The sequence below is a fragment of the Polyodon spathula genome, chromosome 7 (genome assembly GCF_017654505.1).
Source record: "Polyodon spathula isolate WHYD16114869_AA chromosome 7, ASM1765450v1, whole genome shotgun sequence".
Lineage (NCBI taxonomy): Eukaryota > Metazoa > Chordata > Actinopteri > Acipenseriformes > Polyodontidae > Polyodon > Polyodon spathula.
In genome coordinates this window covers 41,414,743-41,435,912 of record NC_054540.1, presented here as the reverse complement: position 1 = coordinate 41,435,912, position 21,170 = coordinate 41,414,743, and the positions used below count along the sequence as shown (strand labels likewise).

At 40.9% G+C, this 21,170-nt stretch overlaps 1 pseudogene; it reads right to left on the bottom strand.

Annotated features, from left to right (window-relative positions):
- Positions 1-3,787: 3,787 nt before the first annotated feature.
- The window catches only part of LOC121317850, a 37,382-nt pseudogene continuing 19,999 nt past the window's right edge, over positions 3,788-21,170 (bottom strand).

The window sequence follows — 21,170 nt, the reverse complement described above, 5'->3', positions numbered from 1 at the left end:
CCCTGTGGTACACCACTGGTTACCACACTCCATTCTGAGGTTTTTCCTCTAATCAGTACTTTCTGTTTTCTACATGTTAACCACTCCGTAATCCATGTACATGTGTTTCCTTGAATCCCGACTGCGTTCAGTTTGAGAATTAATCTTTTGTGCGGGACTTTGTCAAAAGCTTTCTGGAAATCTAAATAAACGATGTCATATGCTTTGCAATTATCCATTATCCATGTTGCATCCTCAAAAAAATCAAGCAAGTTAGTTAGACACGATCTCCCTTTCCTAAAACCATGTTGACTGTCTCCCAGGACCCTGTTACCATATAGGTAATTTTCCATTTTGGATCTTATTATAGTTTCCATAAGTTTGCATATAATAGAAGTCAGGCTTACTGGTCTGTAGTTACCTGGTTCAGTTTTGTTTCCCTTTTTGTGGATCGGTATTACGTTTGCAATTTTCCAGTCTGTCGGTACCACCCCTGTGTCAAGAGACTGCTGCATGATCTTGGTTAGCGGTTTGTAAATTACTTCTTTCATTTCTTTGAGTACTACTGGGAGGATCTCATCCGGCCCAGGGGATTGTTTATTTTAAGAGCTCCTAGTCCCTTTAACACTTCTGCCTCAGTTATGCTAAAGTTATTTAAAACGGGATAGGAACTGGATGACATGTGGGGCATGTTGTCAGTATCTTCCTTTGTAAAAACTTGTGAAAAGTAATAATTTAATATATTTGCTATTTTTTTTTCTTCCTCTACGATTTTGCCATTTGTATCTCTTAAACATTTAATCTCCTCTTTGAATGTTCGCTTGCTGTTGTAATATTGGAAAAACATTTTGGAATTGGTTTTAGCCCCCTTAGCAAAGTCCATTTCTATTTCTCTCTTGGCCTTTCTAACTTCCTTTTTGACTTGCGTTTGCAGTTCTGTGTACTCTTTCTGTATACTTTCTTTTTGGTTCTTTTTTAATGCTCTGTAAAGTGCCTTTTTTCTCTGAATATTTTTTTTAATTGATCTATTTAACCATTTTGGCAATTTAGTTTTACATTTAGATTTGTCTACTTTAGGGATATAATTGTTTTGCGCCTCTAGTACTACATTTTTGAAGAACAGCCATCCTTTTTCTGTGGATGTTTTCTCTATTTTACTCCAATCTACTTCTGTTAGTCTCTGTTTCATACCTTCATAGTTTGCTTTTCTAAAATTGTAAACCTTAGCTTTAGTCATTACTTTTGGGGATTTAAAAAACACTTCAAATGAGACCATGTTGTGGTCTGAGTTTGCCAGTGGTTCTCTGACCTCTGTTTTAGTTATTCTATCTTCGTTATTTGAAAAGACTAAATCAAAGACTAAAAGCCTCCCCTCTAGTCGGTGCCTTGACAAATTGTGTTAGGAAGCAGTCATTTGTCATTTCCACCATTTCTATTTCATCCTTTGCGCTACCCACCGGGTTTTCCCATTTTATTTGGGGGAAGTTGAAATCCCCCATTAGTATGGCTTCTCCTTTGCTACACGCATTTCTAATGTCATTGTATAACAGATTATTGTGCTCACCGTCTGAATCTGGCGGTCTATAGCATGCTCCTATTATTATGCCCTTTGAATTTTTGTCTGTTATTCTGACCCATATTGATTCGGCTTTATTTTCTTTGTCCAGGTTTAACACCTGGGCTTCAAGACTGTTTCTTATGTATAGCGCTAGCCCTCCTCCTCTTCTGTCCTGTCTGTCTTTCCTATACAGTGTATACCCACAAATATTATATTCGTCCCCATCACTCTCAGACAACCACGTTTCTGTAACACCTATCACATCATAGTTATCTGTTAGTGCAGTAGCTTCAAGTTCTAGAATTTTGTTTCTGATACTTCTAGCATTTAGATAAATACATTTAATGGTTGTCTTACCTGAGTTGTTGTTCTTGTTTTGATGCGGTCTCCCTTCTGTTTTTTTGTTGATTACTCCCCCCTTCCTTTCTAGTTTAAATGCTTCTGAACCTGCTCGAGGATCTTTTCTCCGAGTAGACTGGTTCCCTTGTTATTTAAATGCAGTCCATCCCGTCTATACAGATAGTCCTTGTTGTAGAATGTGGTCCAATGATCAAGATAGGTGAAGCCTTCCCATTTGCACCACGTCTTCAGCTGTGCGTTTTGATTAATTATTTCCGGCTGTCCATATGGTCCTTTGCAAGGTGCCGGTAGTATACCAGAAAATACCACAGTTTTGGTTTTCTCTTTTAATTTCCTTCCTAGCTCTCTGAATTTGTTTTGCAGGGATTTTGGTCTGTCTCTTCCAATATTGTTTGTACCGATGTGGACGACTACTACCGGGTCGTCTCCTGTTCGTTCTAGGAGCCTGTCCACGTTCTCAGTGATGTGCTTGACCGAGGCTCCCGGAAGGAGCTGTGTTTCTCAATATGGAGTCCCCAACAATCATGACCTCCCTTCTTTTTGCTGTCTGGTCACCACTGTCAATAGGGTCCTGGATGTTGTTCCTTTCATTCTCTTGTTGTTGGTTCTGCTCATCAAAATTCTGAAGTGACTCAAATCTGTTGGTTGTTTTGATTTCTGGTGGTTGTGTTTGACGAAGTTTCTTTTTTTCCCTGCTTCTGCCTACCTGAACCCAGCAGTTCTGACCTTCTATCTCCCTGGTGGCTTTCAGTCTGTTAGAGGTGATGTAGACTTCCATGAATTGTGGGTGTGCCAGTTCCTCAAGATCCTGTTGCTGTCTCACTTCTTCCAGCTCCATTTCTAGCATACTTACTAGTTTATGCAAAACCTGGATCGCGCTGCACTTTACGTACACTTGGTTTAGCTCCGCTGGGTTTTCTCGGATTTCCCACACCAAACACCAAGACCATGTTGAGGGTTTTTTTTTTAAGTTTAGTTTCTTCTGCAGTTGTCAGCCTACTTTGAAACTGCTTCTAAACTGCTCTGAACTTTTCCACGCCTGTACTTCTCCCACTCGCTGTCGCTGGGAAGACTGCCTCGTTTAACTGCGTTGTTCTGCTGTGCTGTTGGCTCCTCCCCTCACCCGTGTCTCAGAACGGCGCTGAATTTGAATCAGCTGCTCCGAGTTTCAGCTTGTTTGTTATCAGAAAAACACACACAGCTGTTTGACTTTGAGCTGCTGCTGTGTTTCCCCAATGTCCTCTGTTTTCTGATTAAAGCAATTCAAGATGCAATTTCTCCTTTCTGCTTCTAAACTGCTCTGTACTTTTCCACACCTGTACTTCTCCCACTCGCTGTCGCTGGGAAGACTGCCTCATTTAACTGCGTTGCACACAAACACACACTGAACTTATGAACTGTTAACATAACCTTCAAGACGTATTTAATCGAAGAGCTTAGTTTGATTCAGAATTTTTTTTTCTTCTCCAAAAAAATAAAAAAATAAAAAAGGACAGCAAGTACGGTGTTGGAGCTAGTTCAAAATATGTAATTATTTATTAGAATTAATAAATGATAAATGCATTTTTTAACATGAAATTTAATGTTAATAAAATTACATACAGATTGAACACAATTTACTAACATCCCTGCAAGTCATACACTTCAGCAAAAATCACAGACACTAGCAAAAGACACGGAATCCATGACACCTGCAACCACAGTGACTAAATCCCAGCCCTACTCATAGTACACTGAAATGAATAAATAATGTTATAAACTGCTGACATCATTGTACTGGTATAAATCAACATCTCTAAATACAATTTATATATAATTTAGCCACGACCCTCACCAGGAGAAGCGGCTTGATAATAATGGATGGATGGATATTTAACTGATTTGCATTAGTCAGATTGGGATAAGGAAAATCTTACGCTACATAGGAGGAAACCAGGGTGGAAAATTCCCAGAGAAGAGTATTCTTTTATATAGGGGAAGTGGAGGAGGTATCGTGGTATTTCATGACAGTCTATCGTGAAGTATTTTGCACGACTGTCGAGTTTGTTGCTGTGGGACTAATTAGGACAATTAGCGTGCACTTTACCAAAGTGTAATGTCAATTAAGTCGCACACTTTTTTTTCAGTGAACTTTTGGAACAAGCACGATCATGCGTCATTTGTGCATGACATGTCATGAATCCACGATAGTAGAGCTATTAAAACTTGCATATAAATCCTGCCATAGGCTGTCCTGATTCAGTGAAACTCAATTATCTAAACTCTTTTGGCGACACACATTTTTTGATAATTGTGTGTTTTGAAGAATCAATATTTTATAGACTTTTACTGAGTAAGGAGATACTTAACAGTTTCTGCCTCATGTTGATCCTGATAAAGACCTACATGGCAGTAGGATGAATGCTGGGGAGACCCAAAGCTCATCTCAGAGGAGGTCCCACTGATGGCTCTGAAGACATGCAGAGAGTTCTGCAGCAGAGAACACATCATGTCTTCCTGGAAAATCTAAAATAATATCAAAGGCAACATATCAGAAATGAGGCTTTTCAAATGAAATTCCAACTATTGTCCTTAAAAAATGAATGAACTGTTGGCATAAGATTACCCAGTGTCCTTACAGCTGAATGGCAAGGAGAAGGAGAAGAGAGGCACAAGGTTAGAACAAATCAGCAGCATGGGCCATCTAAATTAGGACTCTTCACTTGGTGGGAATGTTATACATCGTAATGTACCTGAACATGTCTACAGAAATTGTATGTAGGCCAACATACTCAAATATACTACTTTACACAAAACACATTCCCCCCACTGCACAATTCCTAGTCATCAAAAAGTATGCAAGCATGGCTTCAATCAATTAACCAACATATTACTTAATGTCTTTTACAGTACAAAAATAGGCAGATATAACTAGAAGCAGCTTTCTTCAAACACTGAAAAACAACCAGTATCACAAATGTAATATAATGAAGGAAATAGAGTATTTTACTTTCAATAGAAATCTTAAACAGTAAAAAAAGATGTAATTATATAATGCTTAGGAGTAGATGTAATAAAGTGTTGCATCTGTCACAATCGTTGCAAACCACATGCAAAACAGAAGGAAGTATAGTGTGAAATGAATTAGATAAAACTCAATGCTGTTAGCATCATTTTAACGAATGCTTGGCAGCCGCAGTTCTTATTTGCACTTTAGCCTTCAATGAATATGTAATTCTGGGTGTTCCTGGAGAAATACGCAAAAACAGGATGGAGATAATGCAAATGCTGTACTAAAGCTGTGGGCAATAGTAACACTTACAATTGCATCAATTTGTAAGTCCACTTTTTCTCGTGTGTTGCCAGTTGGGCTCAGTGTATTTGAGACGAACACCAAAGTACCTAATTTTCATTAAAGTCAGGGTGTACTTACAAGTCTTGAAAACACATTTCTATGACATTTCTGGTTTTCTCAGTGTTGGGAGCAATAGACTGCACATATGTGCCACTAACCCTTCCAGCTCTCTACAGGACCATTTATTTATTTATTTATTTTGTGTTACTGGTAGGCTAACGTACAAAAAAGTGCTCTAGGTATTCATTTGATTTTACTACTGTACTGTATACTGTATAGGCTTACTGTACAGATTTATATTTTTACATAAGGTAATGTGTAGCCCACCCAAAACACATTAGTGTTATTTCAGCGCAATGATTTGTATTTAAAATACATCAAGAACTTTAAATGTATGTGTATGCGATTTTATTGTATTGTTTTTAAACCTGACACCTCCTTATGTTGGACGAACATCTCCGGTTTAGCAGGGGGCTTCTGTATGATTATGAAAAGCTTTTTGATAGAAACACATTTATTTGGGGGGGGGGGAAGGGTTGGGGCCCCACTATAGAATCCGATGGGATTAAACTGCCTTTCATTTTTTATATATATATATAACAGTATTATAATTGGTAAAATGAAGACAGAACATAATACATTGTACAGATGACGTTTACATTTAACAAAAACAATGCTATTTTGATTCTTACACCCTTGCATGTATAGACGTTATCCTTCGGGCACCCTTTACTGTAGCAAACCGCAACTCAGCTGCCACTATTTTGTTGGAATGATATGATCTCACTAGAGATCATATAAACAATTGTTAATTAGTATATTGCAGCTCTCTTTGTTAACATAATTTTTCAGAGTATACAGGACAAAATGTGCACTTTGCGAATTGTCGTAACGAAAATGCAAATTGCGGTATGTTTGCGCTGCGACTGGCCCATCTTCATACATCTATCACTTAGACTCAATATTTAACTTATATTCCAAAACATAAAGTTTTTAATCCCACTGAAAAAAAGGATAGTGGCAAGCTGTGAAAATGCGATTTAGTAAACAGTACCACAATGAGATGTACCTTTTTATGACTCCTGTCAGGACACTTGGTCATTGTTTTCTCGCACCAATGTCTTGGACAGTCTCCAGGACGCCATCCTATAAAGATAACAGAGCAGAGCCCGAACTGGGCATAGCATGTGCTGTCTACAGTCCTCCTTTGACTCGTTAACACGTTTGGCAAAAAGGATGGAGTTGTTCTTAATGTTACCTGCGAGTCATTTCCCGTGAAAGCCATACATGTGTCATCAATGGATAGCACATGAAGCTCACTTACTCTATTAAAAACGCCACCTTCAATGAAACAGGGCACAGTTCTGCTGACGGCATTGGTTTGAATGGGGGGCCCAAAAGGACCCGCAGTACCAGTTCTAGATCCCACTTGGGGACCATACATTTCATGGGAGGACAAAGCCTACGAGCCCCTTTAAGAAATTGCACTGCCAGGAAATGTGCCCCAGGGGACACGGAGTCAATTTTGTCGTGGCACACTGATATTGCTGCCAGGTATACCTTCAAAGTGGACACTGATTTTCCTGCATCAAACAGGTGCTGTAAGAAGGTTAATATCTCTCAATAGGGCAGGTCACACGATCATGACCTCCGACAAGGCACCAGTCTTGGAAAACGTTCCAATTATACGAGTACTGGGCTCTAGTGCTCGGTGCCCTAGCAGACTGTAGTGTTTCTACTACCGCATCTGGCAAGACCCAGAGTTGGACTGGGCTGGGTTCGGGTCCATAATAGCCCTTCCACTTGGCTCAGGAGGTCCTTTGCGTGGCGGTAGCTGCCACAGCTGACCCGACAACATGTCGGAGAGGAGAGCAAACCAGGGGCATCTTGGCCATCTGGGTGCAACCAGCAAAACCCGTGCTCTGTCCACCCTGATCCTCTCTATTGTCAGGGGTAATAATGGTAGCGGGGGGAACGCATACAAGAGCCCCTGTGGCCAGGGGTGAGCTAGCGTGTCTACACCCAGGATGACCCCCGTCTCTCTCCATGGAGAACCACAGGGGGTAATGAGTGGACTCGGCTGTGGCAAAGAGGTCGACTCGTACAATACGGAACCTCTCCCAAATCTGTTGCACCACTTGGGGGTGCAGTCTCCATTCCGAGATATCTGGAGCTCTTCTGGACAGGATGTCTGCTGCCTTGTTGTGCACACCGGAGACGTGAATCGCCCTGATGGAACGCAAGTTTCTGTGCATCCAGGACAGGAGTCTGTGTGCTGCATGGTGAAGGCCCGGCGAGCGCAGGCTGCCTTGGTAGTTTATGTAGGCTACCACTTTAGTATTGTCCGTCCGGACCAGTACATGTTTGTGCACTAACTGCTGGCAAAAATGAGATAATGCCAGGTTCAGTGCTTGCAGCTCTTGGGCATTTATGTGCGCTCGCTGCCAATGTCCCTTCCACTGATCTTTTATTCCTCTCCCATTCCAGACCGCTCCCCAGCCCAGGCTGGAAGCATCTTTAGTGACCACTTCCCTTCTGTGAGGGGATCCGAGTGGAGATCCGAGGTGCAGATTTCCAGGACGGAGCCACCACTACAGTGTCCTCCGACATTGACTGGACACTCGCACCAGCCGGTACCGATCTCGGACCGGGTGCACCCTAAGCGGATTTACCCAGGCCTGAAGCGGGCGCTTTCTCAGCAGCCCTAGTGGAAGGATTCTGCCATCAGCCCCAACAACAACAACAAGCCCCTTTGATATACTTTGACCTGTAGGAGAGCGTCCTCTCTGAAAAGGGAGAGTGTGGCCAGCGACCAAATCCTGTCTTCCGACAGTGAGGCAAGAATGCTCACAGAGTTCAATTTGATCCCCAGGAACACTGTGGACTGAGATGGTATAAAGTTGCTCTTCTGTTGATGTATTGAGGGCCTTATCTTCGTCACATGATCAATGATCTGTTTTGTGTGCGCCTCTGCGCCTCTTTTGGAATGTGCGCAAACTAGCCAATAGTCCAGATAGTTCAGGATCCGAATACCCCGCAGCCTGAGTGAAGCCAGTGCTGCATCCATGCACTTTGATAATGTGCAGGGCGACAACGAGAGGCCAAATGGCAGCATGCAAAATTCGTATGCGTTGCTTTGATAGGCGATGCGTAGATACTTTCTGTGCGAGGGACGGATTGGGACTTGAAAGTAGGCATCTTGCAGGTCGATCGATGTGAACCAGTCGCCCGGTTGGACGGATTGGAGGATACGCTGTGCAGTCAACATGTTGAATTTCCGGAGATCACATGACCTGTTCATCGGGAAGGTACTAAACAGTTAGAGCTTCTACTCCCCACTGCCTTTATTTAGTATATTTTATATTTCCCCTGGTTATTTTTTATTTTACTTCACATTTATAACTCACCCATAATGTCGAGTGCTCGTAGCAACCTGGTTCCCTCGCCGTCCGCGTCTCCATCAGGAAAGAAATTCAGGGAGTTTGATTCGCCCGAACTAGCAAAGATGGCCGAGCTGCTATCTCAGTCAATGGAGTAACAGGCCGTGCTTTTCAAAACCGAGATCTCTGCTCTCAGAGCCGAAATGACGACCCAGATATTAACACATCAGAAGCTGATCTCGAAACTGGATCTGGTTGCGGGCGAGCAACGAGAACAAAAGAAAATCCTTAATGCTCAAAAGAAAATCCTTAATGCTCACGATGGGAAACTGGAGTTTCTGGAACGCGAGGTGGTCTCTTTGTAAGACAGATCGCGGAGGTCGAATATCCATATTGTAAATCTGGAGAAGGGGGTTGAGAAAGACGACCAAATAGGATTTGTGAAACGTTCAATCCCTGTCTGGTTTCCTGGTTTGGCACAGCGTGAGTTTGAAGTGGAGCGTGCACATCGCATTTACAGCAGCAGCAAAGCTGGAGGCTGTGACAGGTCTCAGGTATTTATTTTTAAACTGCTGCGTTATACAGACCGCCAAGTCATCCTGCAGAGAATAGGAAAGCCGGTCCTGTTCGCTCCGCCTCAGGCTCCATTTTAAGTTTTTTTACGGATTTTAGCCCTATGACAGCGAACTTGAGAAATGCCTTCTCTAGGGTGAGGAAATCAATCTCTGAGAGCGGCTGGTGTCCCGAACTTTCTGCTGTACCCTGCTGTTCTCAAAGCCCTTCATAACGGGAATCAGCACTTACTGCAATCTCCACAAGAAGCTGAAGCTTTCCTACACGACAAGATCACCTCTCCTCATTGGATAGATCAGTGAGACTCTCTTTTGGGAATAATCTTTCTTTCCAATAACTACAGGATTTTTTTTTTTTTTTTCCCTGTGCCTGCAGCACTGGGTAAGTTACTGATTCTGTGTTTCATAACTTTGCTCAAAAGGACCCTGGGCTCGCTTTTTGTGAACTGTGAACTGAGTATAGGCTCATATTTTGTTACAAACAGCCTATGTAGAGACTACACGTTTATTTTTTATAGTCAAATAAGTTGTTTATAAGCTATTTTTTCACAATGTTTGCAGCCATTATCAGATACGTATATATGTTTGTTGGCACAATTTGCGATGTCTGTTGACCTGATTATGCTTTATTTATGGGTGCCCAGGGGTTTTGCACTTGACCTTTTTTTTTTGTTTTTCCTAACTTTTATTTTTATTTATTTATCTATTGTATTTTATTTATTTATTTTTAAATGATATGTTATTATTACTACTTGTGTTTTAGGGGGAATTATTTGCTATTTTATATCTGCTTGTATTATAGGTAGATGGGCAGTGGTGTTTTGACTGCACTCCCTGCCTGTATAAGGGTCACGGATTCAATATGGGAAGGGAACTGGGTTGCGAAGGATCCCCAACTGGGGATCTTTGTCTTCCTAATGGGTTCTCTTTTGGGGGGGTTCTGTTGTTACTTGGGGTGTTTGGGGTTGGGGGGGTTTGGGTTGGTGCCCTCTTGAGGAGTTGGGTTATGGCCTGCACTACTGTTTTTGACACTCTGTCTTTCTGCTCTCTGCTAGCTGCTGGTATATACACTCTATTCATGCAAACCACTATCTGCTTGATCCTGGCATTGGTTTTGATTTTTGATACTTATTACTAATATCTCTATTCCATCATGGAATGTAAATGGCCTAAATACTCCCTCAAAACACACTAGCTGTTTGGACTTGCTCTGTAGAATAAACATAGATGTCACAATGATACAGGAGTCTCATTTAATACAACATGATGTTTCTAGGTTGGCCAATAAATACTACTTTGTGGCAGCTTTTTCTGCTGCAGAAAACAAAACTAAAAAAAGGTGCTTTAATTATCTTGCGAAGAAATCTTCAGATTTCTATATTGGGATCAGGAGGTGACAATCTAGGAAGACTGACATTTCTAAAAACTATTATTTCAGGTAGAAAATTTGCCTTTGTATCGGTGTATGCCCCTACTACATTCGATCCAGACTTTTTTTAACTCACTTACTGAATCTCTGCTAGAGCCGGCTGAATTTGAGATAATTCTCGATGCAGATATGAATGCTACCATGAATTATATGCTTGATAGATCAAAGTCACAAGAGACGAAAACCCAGTCTTTGGCATCCACAGCTCTAAGAAAACGGATTTGGCCCTGGTAGATATATGGCGTGTGTTCAACCCTTCGGCTAGGGAATTTACTTTTTTTTCAGGTAAGCATAAATCATACTCCAAATTGACTTCATTTTTGCTTCCCAGGCTCTTTTTCCCCTCAATACGCACTGCTGAGCTATTGCCTATGTCACTATCCGATCATCATGCAAATTTTTGTAAAATCGTGCTGGCCAATAGGCCTAAGCGTGCCCGCCGCTGGCGTTTCAATTCCACGCTGCTACAAAATGAATTGTTCCGAACGCAATTTCAATCTAAATTGGAGAAGTTCCTTAATTTCAATCGGGGCTCAGTTGATGACCCCCGCATTTTATGGGATGCGGTTAAGGGCTTTATTAAGGATAATTCCACCATATTTGCTTCTCAATTACATAAGTCTCGTCTCAGCAAAATTACTGAATTAGAATCCAAATTAGCTTTTTTAGAACATGCCCAACAACTAACCTTTTCTGATTCCATTGCCTTGGAAGTTAATCTGCTTAGAAAAGACCTAAATGTACTACTTAGACATCGTGCCGAATTTCTCATACATAGGTCTAGACAAAACTATTACTTCAATGGCAGTCGACCTAGCCACCTGCTGGCTTTGAAACTCCGCAACAATGAACGCTTTGCAGATATCCCTGCTGTTAAATCTTCACAGGAGGCATTATTGACAGATCCTATGCAGATAAACTCTTCATTTCGTTTATTCTACTCCAAATTATACAGTTCTGACATTAGACATGATCGACAGCACTATTTAAATTTCCTTCAAACCCTTCAACTACCTCGTCTCTCACCTACAGAATCAGCCGTGCCTGGTGCTCCTATATCTTTAGCTGAGCTGTGGGAGGCACTACAAGACATGAAGAAGGGCAAATCCCCTGGCATTGATGGTCTCCGTCCTAAACTTTATTTGATTTTTTGGCCCCAACTAGGCCCCTTTTTGCTATGATACTATGCTATACTATGTTGCTATGATATGATACACTCTGCTATTGACAAGGGTTCATTTCGGAGAGATATATATCTCTTTTGCTGAAAAAGGACAAAGATCCCACTTCCTGTGCGAACTATAGACCTCTATCACTGATTGGCTCGGACATCAAGCTGTATGCTAAACTGCTGTCATGTCGTCTAGAGGCCTATATGACCAAACTAGTACATCATGATCGGACAGACTTTATTAAAACTCGCCTTGCGTCTGATAACAACCGCCGTCTCCTACATATTATACATGCTGCTGCTGACATTGCTTCCCCATGTGCAGTTCTGTCATTAGATGCTGAGAAGGCACTTGATAGACTCGAATGGGATTATTTGTGGTCAGTTCTGGACTATATGGGTTTGGGTTCCGGGTTTATTGATATGGTTAAGCTTGTATATGCCAATCCCTCCGCAATGGTCTTGACAGGCCAATTGTGTTCTCCCCAATTTGCTCTCTCTAGGGGCACTCGTCAGGGTTGTCCACCCTCGCCCTTGTTGTTTGCCCTATCTCTTGAACCTCTAGCTCAGGCAGTCCGTCAATCGACTGACTCTACCCCTTTTTCTGTCAATAATATCCATCATCGCATATCGCTGTATGCAGATGATATATTATTATACGTAGACAATGTTTCCCAATCCCTACCTCATCTGCTGACTATTTTCGATGATTTCAGTGCAATGTCAAGATACAAAGTTAACTGGTCTAAATCTGCATTGCTACCCTTAAATTCCACAATGACAAGAACCAACATACCCTCGATAGAGCCGCTGGTTAAACACTTAAAATATCTGGGTGTTGAGATTCATCCTTCTTACATAATACCACAGTAAATAACTTTAGTAAAGTCTTTAAGCAGGTGAATACAGATTTGAACAGATGGATGCACTTTTGGATTCACCTATCTTCCATAACTACAAACTCCTCACAGGCAATTCTCCTTTCTCTTTTTCACATTGGAGTAATAATGATATACATCATTTTGCGGATATTTTTAATGACAATGGTCTGCGTACGTTCCATGATTTGCAACTTCAATATAACTTTCCAGGATATTCTTTCTTTTTGTATTTACGTTTCCGTTCTGCAATGCGTGCCTATGGTGTTCCCTGGGGAGCACAGCTGCCTATACACCCACTTCACAAATTATTAGATAAACAGGGCAAAACAAAAGGGTTGGCTTCAGCCATTTACATCTCTCTTTTATAGACCTCTTTTAAACCTCTAGCACTTTTTACTGTATGGAATAGAGATCTGAATTTTGGAGATGACGAGATTTGCTGGAACACTCTCTGGGACAACATAAATCTGGCTTCCAGGAGCCCTAATCATCAAATGATTCATTTCAATTTTTTTTGCAGGGTATATTTAACTCCTCGCAGACGTTTTCAAATGCGACTTACCCCCAGCCCTTTGTGCATGCTCTGCCCCCAGGGTGCTATGGGTACTTTTTTACATATGTTTTGGGAGTGTCCAGATGTGGCTCACTATTGGGCCCGAGTATCCTCATCCTTATCCACTATTCTTAACACGAATATTCCATGTACTCCTCGGATCCTTCTCCTGAATGATGACTCTCGATCTCTCACGGCAGCAGTTGGCTGGCCTTACAGCAGCTAAAAAAAAGTTACTGGCGCTCCGCTGGGAGCCGCCCCACTCCCTCTCTTGGCAACATTGGGTCCTCACTTTCCTTGACATTATCTATATGGAACTGTCTACTGTCCAAATCCATGGTGCCTGGGGGGGGACTGTGGAGTCATGGAGTGCAGCTGCGACCATTGTCAGGTCATTATTATAAGATCCAGTGGGATGAAATCCTTACAGGAAAGGGGGCACCAACGGGGGGGGGGGGTTTGTGTTTGGGTTTTTATATTATGTTATGTTATGTATTGTTCCATGTTGTTCTTTTCTCTTTAAATAAATAAAAAACATTTGTTCAAAAAAAAAAAAAACATGTTGAACTTCCTCTGTTTGAGGAACAAGTTGAGGACCCTGACGTCCAGAATAGGTCTGAAACTGCCATCCCTCTTGGGCACCAGGAAGTACCTGGAGTAAAAGCGGCTGAGGGCATTGCTTGCTCTGTTGAAGACTGGTGATCTCCTGTTGAAGGAGTATCGCGCTCGCTGGTTCGACGGTGGTCAGGAGCACACCCTTGAAGGGTGGCGGACCTGAGCGGAATTGTAGAGCGTATTAGCAAGAACACGATTGGTCATTTACACATAATTGGAAAGACTTCCCAGATGGATATTTGTGATCTAATTGTCTACAAAAAGCCAATGTATACAGGTTTCAACAGGGCAAATATATTAAGATGACTCAATAATAAACACTAAATATTAAATACTAAACGCACATTAAATATCAATTTTAAATCAAAAAAGGAAGAAACAGTACAGAAAAAGGAATGCAATAAAAATCAAAAAGCCCCTAATAATCCTATTATAAGGAACAACATATGTACGGTGATTACATCAACGTGGCATTATATATACCAATACAGTAACAACTAATGAAAACTAGAGAAACGAGGCTGAGCTAAAGTTAATTCATGGAAAACGTGATTGTTCATGTTCAGATTGTTGGTATCAAAATAGCTAAATTACAAGAAATATTCTGGAAAATAAGTATTTACAGTTTTCACAGTATGTCAAGGCCACAAGTAATCCATTGCTCTTGAGATGTTGCTCTTGTTATTCTGCAGTATTCTTTCAGATTGTGCTTCTGCCTGTGTGTACTGAATGAATTGGATTAGAACTGTTTAAAGACTTGCAGTCTCAAAGACCCTTCTTTAAAACATATAGGGGGACATGTATCAAGATCGACGTATGCAGCGCTAAATTGGCAGAGTGTAAAGTAGCACTCTGCCGCAGCACAAATTTGACCCCATTCCAAATGTATTAACTGGCCCAAAATTAATGAGGGATGGCGTAAACTGGCACATTTAAATGCTTAAATGCTCTGCGCTGGTGCTCAAAATAGGCTACCGGTAGGTCATTTGGAGAGGCAAACATGACACTTAAAAATGGGCTAGTCTGTGTTTTAAATGAAATGTACAGGTTTTAACCCACTAAAGTCTTGGTAAGCTCATCTGGAGAGGCAGAAATTACCCATGTTAAGTGTCTTGCCTTTATATTAAATTGCAATGCTCCCCCTTTGTAACGCTGTAGTCGGAAGCCATAGTTAAGAGAAAGTGTTATTTGTATTCCACCTTATAACAAGACTACTAGTGTTAGTGTATAATGGAATTATGGGGCAAATGGGAGCCATGACCGTACCTCCTTATAAACTGTTTAGCTGTATAAAGGGCCACTTTATAAAGGTGGAAAACTGTACTATTATGAATACCGTGACAGGGTGAAGGTATACAGAAGGAGTGAAGTGTGGCATCCTGACAGACGGAGGTGATAAAGAGGCTAACTCCTGTAGCCTTATCAAGATGGAACTGGCTAGGTCTAGTGTCAGGTTGTGGCGGCCATCTTGATAAGGGCAGCTACACAAGTGCTCCTGATTCTGACATCTTAATTCCAAGGTTAATCAATTACCCAATTTATTAATGAGTGGTCAGCATGGGGTTGACTGGGCAGGGTTGGGAGTGTACAGGGGACTGTGATAGCTGGGGAAGGGGACAGATGAGGCCGAACTATATATAGGAACGAGACAGGACTCCTAACCTGTAGCCTTTTTTTCCTGTGACCAGGAACCCTAAGGACAGCCTGTGTAACCAGGGCTGGAGGAACAAAGATACGTGCCATCGTGGAGCCATCTGAACCGGACGCACATGACGCAGCCGGCTCAGTAACACACCGGTCGCCTCTTATTTCTGTTTATTCTTGTCCCGCTCTCATTTGTTTTGTTTGTTGTACACTGTATTGTAAATACTGTAAATATACGCACTGTTTGAATCACACCTCTTGACTTTGTTTATTGTTTCATTCCTGCTGTTCCGCCTACGCATACCTATCAATAATTACAAATATGGTGGTGTGTGGTGTCTGTCGTGAATTCCCTGGATACCTCTATACAAAAGTATGAATGAGGAACATTCTAGAAAACCATGACATTATTTGTGTCCCTCTGTATAACAAATAACCTGGGTATCCCTAAAACATTTTGAAAATCAAAATGTACAGAGCAGAGCTAGTGTTAGTGTTAATATTGCACAGTGATGTATGTCTCTGTGTCTACCTGCTCATGGATGATATCAGAAAGCTCCTTCGTGTCCTTGAAGTTTGATTTTAGTCCTTCATGATATTCAAACTGGTCCTCTTTGATCAAACGCTTGTTGAAGTCCAGAGCAATGCTACACGCCTGCACAAATTTCCTATTCAGAGAGAAAAGCAGGAGAGAATGAGGAGGATCACACCTGGAATCAAAACAAACCAGAACATTGGTTTCAGTTGTAAAAACCACACCTGAATATTTCCTTAAACATTACCTGAATATTTCTTTGAACTCCTTCACGTTTTTATTCGGACACCTGTTGGACTTGGAATCCTCAAGAAACACCCTGGCTTATGCTAATGGTCCAGCATTCACCTAAATATGAACAGAACATTATTGGAGAGGGGCTGCTGTGACCGAACAGCACAAAACAAGTGTTTAAACATCTACTACACCTGCTCTCTCACAAGCAGGGTCTAAACATCTACTACACCTGCTCTCTCACAAGCAGGGTCTAAACATCTACTACACCTACTCTCTCACAAGCAGGGTCTATTTTGTGTTTTATGTTGTATGTGATGTGTTATTGTTGGTGTAGGTATTGGTACACGGGATATAATGTGGAGTTCTGTGGGAGGGTGGTGGGTAGAGTCCGCTGGAGGACTGGAAATTATGACTCAAACGCCACAGATAGAGTCGCCGCCCAACACTGGGGTTTTTGTTTTTATTAATACAACAGCTGCAATAGCCGTGGGAATTTAAAAAAAACAAAACAAAACAAAACCCACTGACAATACCATCAATGGTAAGGTCGCATGGCAAAAACAAACAAAAAGGTAAACAAAGTCCCGAAAACTGAAGGTAAACAAAGGGGGAAAAAATACACAAAAGAAATGCTCCTCCAAGCTGCACAGCCCTGCTTGGCTTCCTTTTTTAGTCGGCTGGTGTGCTCAGTGCCCTGGGCAGTCGGTTGTCTTGGATCAGTTTTCTCTAGTCATCCAATAACAAGGGAAAAGGGGAAAGGCAGTCGCCTCAAGGTTAAAGTGCATTCACTCACAACAGCACGTCATCACGCTGGCACTACTCTAGGACAGACAGAGAGAGAGCAGGGGAAAAGGTGCTGCTTAAATTAGAGCTAAGCCCCACCCCTGCAATCAGCCCGCTAAGTTCTCCAATTGACCCCCTCCCTTGAAAAAAAATAAACGTTTAGATGTTCCTTACCCGCACAATGTTTAACTGTGTAATTAAAGGGTTGCAGCGCCAGACTTCACTGAGTAATCCGGGCGTTCGTGTCCCTCATCGTGCTTAACCACTTAAGAGGAGCGTGATCTGTGACAAGTGTGAACGGTTGTCCCAGGAGATAGTATCGGAGGGAGTTCATGGCCCATTTAATGGCTAAGCATTCCTTCTCGATCACCAAATAGTTACGCTCCCGGGGAGCCATTTTTTTTTACTAATATATAAGTCTGGGTGCTCAACCCCATCGATCTCCTGGGACAGAACAGCCCCCAGCCCAACATCCGAAGCATCGGTCTGGAGGATGAACTCCCTGCTGAAGTCCGGTGGGGCCTTGGAGAGTATGGTTTTCTGGCAGAGGGTTACTAGTGTCCATTCATTTCTAGGGACATTCTGTGGTAAAATGTGGGAACAGATTTTAAATTAAAAAAAAAAAAAGTTACACTTCAATGTGCTTAATAATTATTTTTTCGCACTAAGGTATTTGCATTAGATGTAAATTAAACCATAAACAGACTGAAGCAGCCTCACTGTAAAGGAAAGTGAAAAAAAAACTGTTCAGTGAGAGAAACAATAAGAAAACGCCCACATGCAGTAGAAATAATCTATAGAATACCATAGAACAGGGGTGATTAAAAGTTTAAGAATTAGCTCTATTTGGTTGGTATTCTGTCTTAAACCAGCATTTTGTCAGTCCCAAACTATGTAACAAATTATATATTAAATACACAGAAAAATATATAAATGTGTTAATCAGATTATATTGTTTTTTTTTTTTTATTGCATAAGTGGCAGCATTCAGCAGAGGGGAAATTGTAAAGGGCACTTGAGTTGAAACCCCTGGACAGAAGGGGTAGTTTTTAAGAGACGTTTAATTGAACATTGTCATGAAAGTTTTTATTTGCATGGAATACCCGGTTACTTATAAAACTGACTGTAGTTTATGGCTCGACAACGTGGAGAACTATTGCGCCAGTGTTAAGCAACAATTTAAAACAATGCACGGCACAGCAGAAGAGATGATACCATCATCCCTGGATGAATGTATGTGCAGAGAAAGGTACGGGGAGTAATTCGATGTGTTTATAAATATTGTGCATCAGATCACACAGCTGCGCAGGGGGTGGGACCAGTGGCAGCAGGCAGACCGACCAGAGGAGAAGAATGGACAAAGTGACCAAAATAAAAGAAAGCAAATTAACATGCCTGTATTTCTATTGAAAAACAAAAAATAATTTTCGACGTGAGAAAATGTGTACAAATTTCTGTGCAGGATTCTCCACCTTTGTGTGAGTTCTGTCTTGATAACTTGAGACTGTCATGCAAAATGCAATTGAAGTAGGTGAGTAGTTATTATATGTAATTAATAGTCTTATAGTGTTTCATACATGCTAACATTCTGAGAATTAAACATTGTTAAATATTGAACACTTGGCATGTTTCATGTTTATAAACATATACGTATTACATTAAAGGTTGGGGCAGCCTACACTAAGGACCTGCAGGGCTCTCTTCTTTCTCTTCCTGTCATGCTAAACAATGGAGAACATCCAACACAGGCTCATCCACTCCAGCTCCATCATCAGGGATTTGCACCCCCAGCAGGGGAGAAAGAAGCCCAATATATACACAAACTCTAGTGTACATTAATGTAAGTAAAATGAATCTCAAATTAGTCACTAATGCGTTGTTGTCAATATGCTCATTGGCAGGGGTGGAAAGTAACGCAGTAGAAATACTTCTAATAATCTAATTCACTACATAAGTATTTGTTTTCGGGATCTGTACATTACTTAAGTGCTTTATTATTCGGATACTTGTACTTTTACTCAAGTACGTTTGTGTAGAAAATAGTGTACTTTTTACTCCACTACATATCCCAAAAGCATCTCGTTACTTGTTCTTTCAGCACTCTTGCGCTGGCCAGGATTCTGATTGGGTAAAGCAGAGCCACAAGCGCAGTGTCTTCTTTTTTGATGATGACATAGTACATTGATGCCCAAACAGAGACCGTTTTGATTTTTAAATTAACCAATCAACAAATACAACATTTAGCTGCATTAGTAGTATAGAGTAACAGGAATATACAAGCAGTTTCAAAACAGGATTTGTCATTTTTAACATTTGATCCTAGAATCATTTCATGAATTGTGTTTTATTATGGATAAAGGTTGTGACTAAAATTTGAATTCCTGATTTGAGATTTAAATTAAGCGCTCGAGCCCGAAGGAGCGGGTTAATCGTGTGATAATTCCCGCTTCGTGCAGTTACATGCCCGCGCCGAAGGCGAGAAAGCTCCTGAGGGCTCAAATTCTAATAGAATATGGATACGTTAAACAAAATTTAAAAAATTACGCTTTTCTAATACTTTTATCTTGATTTATTGAAGAACTAGTTTGTGTTGCTAAGCTTTTCCTTCGGCGTTCCATGAGTAATGTGATTTCCTCAAAAAACATCTGTGATCTGTTAAGGCTCTTTGGTTTAATCCAAGCAGTGGACCCTGTAGGCTACTCCCACTTTTACTCAAGCAACACGTTTGAATACTTTTTCTACCCCTGCTCATTGGTCAATGGTCTTCTTTCCATGTGTTCACTCATAAAATGAGTGCACCACACCCACTCCAGTGAAACCTCCTGTAAATGTTTAGAATTAAGAGATCTATCAAGAGCTAATATTGGATGGCAGTCACCTGCACCAGGGTTTGTAGCCCAAAGTCACTTCAGAAATAGCCCAAAAATAACTCAATTATTTGTTTTAACTGAAAGCAAGCTTATTATTAACACATAGGCCTATGCATAAAAAAAGCCTTTGTAAGAAAAGATATCACGTATACATTTAATAAAAATGACAAGCCCCAGTACAGCTCACTGTCAAGGGGAGGCATGCCTTGATTTAGTCTTTTCAAATAACGAAGATAGAATAACTAAAACAGAGGTCAGAGAACCACTGGCAAACTCAGACCACAACATGGTCTCATTTGAAGTGTTTTTTAAATCCTCAAAAGTAAAGACTAAAGCTAAGGTTTACAATTTTAGAAAAGCAAACTATGAAGGCATGAAACAGAGACTAACAGAAGTAGATTGGAGTAAAATAGAGAAAACACCCACAGAAGAAGGATGGTTGTTCTTCAAAAACGTAGTACTAGAGGCGCAAAACAATTATATCCCTAAAGTAGACAAATCTAAATGTAAAACTAAATTGCCAAAATGGTTTAATAGATCAATTAAAAAAAATATTCAGCGAAAAAAGGCACTTTACAGAGCATTAAAAAAGGACCAAAAAGAAAGTACACAGAAAGAGTACACAGAACTGCAAATGCAAGTCAAAAAGGAAGTTAGAAAGGCCAAGAGAGAAATAGAAATGAACATTGCTAAGGGAGCTAAAACCAATTCCAAAATGTTTTTCCAATATTACAACAGCAAGAGAACATTCAAAGAGGAGATTAAATGTTTAAGAGATACAAATGGCAAAATCGTAGAGGAAGAAAAAAAAATAGCAAATATGTTAAATGATTACTTTTCACAAGTTTTTACAAAGGAAGATACTGACAACATGCCCCACATGTCATCCAGTTCCTATCCAGTTTTAAATAACTTTAGCATAACTGAGGCAGAAGTGTTAAAGGGACTAGGAGCTCTTAAAATAAACAAATCCCCTGGGCCGGATGAGATCCTCCCAGTAGTACTCAAAGAAATGAAAGAAGTTATTTACAAACCGCTAACCAAGATCATGCAGCAGTCTCTTGACACAGGGGTGGTACCGACAGACTGGAAAATTGCAAACGTAATACCGATCCACAAAAAGGGAAACAAAACTGAACCAGGTAACTACAGACCAGTAAGCCTGACTTCTATTATATGCAAACTTATGGAAACTATAATAAGATCCAAAATGGAAAATTACCTATATGGTAACAGGGTACTGGGAGACAGTCAACATGGTTTTAGGAA